Genomic DNA, 4,105 nt, shown 5'->3' on the forward strand with positions numbered 1-4,105 from the left:
TGTTCCTTCCTGTCCCCAGACACCTACCAACCCTCCAGCAAAGCAATCCTCACATCATAGCCCTTTGCTTCCCACCAAGCAGGCCCAGCATCAACGCTCACCATTGACTCAGCTCTTCTCACCGATCACAGGATGAAGCTTTGGTGGGTTCCGCAGCAGAGAACCTTGTCTGATAAGAAGAGCTTGTTCCTCCCTAGACGGTTCATACAAAGGCCAAAACGGCGCTTTTTGCAGAAGACAGAGGCAAGAGTCTATGATTTAAAGGAGAAACAAGATGCGGTGTCTTGGGTTGAGTTTTGAACCATGCCCAGCAACTTTCTGGAAGAGGGCTTGTGGCAGAACAGCTTGACAGCTCTCCTAAATGAATCTCTGTGCCAGTGCCCAGGAGCAGTTGCAGGCACTCTTAAGTTCCCGGTGTGTAAGCAGTGAGTCTGAGGTGTAGTGCCTGGTCTAATGGCCAGCATGGGGACTAGCGGTGAAGACTCATACGAAAAGTTTTTGTTGTGACTTCTGAAACTGTTTTTAGCATGAGAATACTCAGAAGAATTAACAAAAAAAAATCGTTTTTCTTCTTCTTCTTCAAGAAAAAAAATGCACACATTATCTTTAGACACTGGCAAGGCCGTCTTTAATAGAGAGCAGGTCTGATTTCTGTCTCCAGTCAGTGAGCGAGCAGTCCCTATGACAGTGCAGGTAGGTTTGTACATACCCACACATGAGGCAGGAGCAAAACGTGCTGTGCCGCTGCAGACTTTGCCTTCCCAAAACTCCTCCTTGCTGAAGGGAAGCCATTGAATTCGCTTTTCCTCCTGCCCAGTTAGAACAGGGATTTTCTGGAAGTCTAACAAAGGCAATGGAGATTGTCTGGGAAGATAAAGAGGGAACAGTCTGAACAAGCAGGAAGCTAAGGGGGGAATGAGGCTTAAACATGGCAAGTAAACAAAGTAATTTCTATCTCATGCCTTTTCAGAAGAAAATGAAGAGCTTGGGGGTCTGTGGGGGTCCCTGTCCAGGGACAACATTCTGGGAATTGTAGGGGTTCTCTAGAAGATCTGGGGGAAGAAGTTTTGGTCCAAAGGCACCAGATTTGGCTCCCATATCCACCATCTACCGCTTCAATCCAATGGCAGGAAATTACTGTGACCCTTTCACTGATAGAGAACCAAGACATGCCCAAGGCTTGCCCAAGGTCCCACATTCCTTGTAGAGAAAGGTCCTGAACCATGGCCAGCTGGGGCCCACCCTTAGGACCTAATTCTCTGCCTTCCAGCCTCTAATTAGCAGCCGAGGTGCAGGAAGGAGCATGATTTAATCTCTTTCTGCCTTAAAGCTTTCTGACGGACTAACACCAAAGTGGAGAGCAACCCGTGGGCTAGAAGAGCTATTGCTGTTAGAAGAGCCAAGGAACATCTCTGCTCACTGCAGCAGGTCCAGGAGCAAGACGCTCCCTGTGAACACTTTCAAGATGCACCACACTGACATGTGCCACGAAACACGTGTCATTAAACAGGGATCTGGCTGCTAGGACTGGAGAACTGGACTGCACCTTGGAACAAAGTTGAAGTCAGTTGTCATTGGGCACCTTCCCTATCACTGTAATAACTCACCAAGCAGTGGTTCTGAACCAGAACACCTTGATTTGCCAGCAAACAGCGTGGGAGGGCATCGTCAGATCTCATGTGGCACCAGCATCCCTTCCCTTTCCAACCCCTGTGGGCAAGGACACAAGCAAACTGAGCCCGGCACAGATGTTGGCTTGGTCTTTGGGTGCAGATATCTTCTGTTGGTGGATTCACACGACTGTTTCAAAACAGCCTACACTCGCCCCTGATGGCTGAACATCTGGTACAGGGGTTAAAAAGGAGCATGTAATCCTTCATCTTAACAGCCAACTTGAATCACCCTGTGCTGACACTGGTGGTGACACAGAGCAGGGGTCGAAATGACAGCTCAGTAGTCGCTGTAAATTGATAAAGGACTGTGGGAGCCAGCAAAGCAATACTGATTTACCCATTGCTTTGCTTTATCCATGAAGTCTTCTGCCTTGCTATGTCTCCGAGTAAAAATGCTGAATAAAAATGGAAGCACGCACAGCAATATTTCTTGCTATTTTCTGAAAAATAAATGCACCGTGGCTGCACAGGCCAGCCCTACACAGAGGCAGAGAGGTAATTTGTTGTTCGAATTCACCAGTGACAAAGTGTTTAGTTAAGTCAATGCTTTTTGCACTGCAGTTCTTATGTCATGGAAGCCACAATTCACATTCCTTGCAAACACAGACTTCTCCTTTCCAAGCAGTTTCCTCCTGACCGATCCAGTTGTGTTTCTTGGCCTTTTCACTCTGCTTCCACTTGGCATCCCTCTCTTCAGCAGCAGCTCCACAACCCGATGAGCTGCTGTGCCGGACGCCTGTTTCGCCAGCTCCTCTCAACCATCCTTCTGACCCTGCTAAGTCTGTAGCACCCTTTGTTTGACTTTGGCTTGGGCGCAAGAAGGGCTTTGAACGCCCTCCAGAAGGTGATGCTGCAGAACGAGGGCAGCCACGGCCGCTGTCAGCCAGAGCTGGAGCGCAGACCGTATTTCCTGCATGTGCATTGACTCCAGAGCTGTCTCATTCCTGGCACAACAGCTTCGATTCTCAATTGTTTCCTTAAGAGAGATTTCATTTGCAAACGTGATTTATGGTTTTAAAAGGGAAAGCAAAGAGCGCACCACAAGCCTGCCAACTGGAACAGAGGCAGAGACACCAAAGCGCCAATTAGCCAGCTGTTTGCTAAGTGGTTGTGCAGGGACACACTCATTCACACGTGCACAGATTCACAGGGCTTGGCCTTGCTTTTAGCCACAGAGGCGAATATCGGAACGGCTGTTGAAGTCTCACCATGGTAGATAATGAGGAGATAGCTTAAAAAAGCACTAAATGTCAATTACGGTTGCACTTTCAGTCCTGGTCCGCATACCTGCTCATGCCATATTAAATAAGTATGTGATCTTAAACACTTCATCACACTGGTTTGTAAGCTGCATAGACTGTCTTAAATCTATTTATTCAATTTAGATCAGTTTAGTACCCAACAATGAATGAGCTGCAAACTACAAAGCTGAGCAGGTTTAAGCTAATGTATGTCACAGGGGAGTTTTGACAATCTGCACTTAATTTTTTAAACTTCTCTTTTTAAATTGCTTCAAGAAGGTTGTAGATGAGCCACACTGTATTGTTTAACTGTCAAACATGATGGTTCTGAAAGATGGGGCGCCCATTCAGGGGAATTCAAAAGGTGCTGCTAAAAGTGAAAGGGACCTCGTACTTACAGACAGAGAAGAGCTTGTTGGAGATGTGAAGGCTGGGGCAGCCTCGGCTGCAGCAATCATGAGATGGTGGAGTTTAGGATCCTGCAGGAAGGGAAATCAAAACCAAAAAACAAGGACCACAATCCTGGATTTCAGCAGAACAGCCTTTGTTCTGTTCAGGGACCTGCTTCGAATCCCATGGGATATGACTCTGGAGGAAATTTAACCCAAGTTCAGTGGCTGGATGACACTCAAGGATCACTTCCTCCAAGTTCGAGGATGGTCCATCCCAACAAGCAGGGCATCAAGCAAAGGTAGTGGGAGTCTAACAAGAATAAACAAGGGGCTCCTGACTAAACTCAGATGTGGAAAGGAAGTGAGGGGACAGGTTGCTTCAGGGGAATACATACACATGGTCTGAGCACGCAGGGATGGGTTAAGACAGCTAAAACTATGTGTCCTCCTGTGCCTGGGACCCAGCTCTCCTGCACGCCCAGTTAGCTCCGTTCTTTGGTCCAGAGAACCCCGGCTCTTCTCTTTGCAGCAGCGGAGAGTCCCGACATCTGCAGATGCAGGAGCCTCCGCTGCTTGTCCGTGCCCCTGGCACCTGGCTAAGGAGCAGTTACATCCCTAAGGAGATAAGGACGTGCACTTTCCCTGTGGCTGCCCCGGTGCGAGGGAGCTGGACTGCGTTTTCATCAAAGCAGTGATAACTGTGGACATTACTGCTCTGTGAAGCCTTCACTTTCCCATTACTGCCTAATCATTATTTGACACTTACTACAGTGATTTGCCTCAATAATGTATCGCAGAA

This window comes from Nothoprocta perdicaria, unplaced genomic scaffold (assembly GCF_003342845.1).
Source record: "Nothoprocta perdicaria isolate Ctin4 unplaced genomic scaffold, notPer1 scaffold_33, whole genome shotgun sequence".
NCBI lineage: Eukaryota > Metazoa > Chordata > Aves > Tinamiformes > Tinamidae > Nothoprocta > Nothoprocta perdicaria.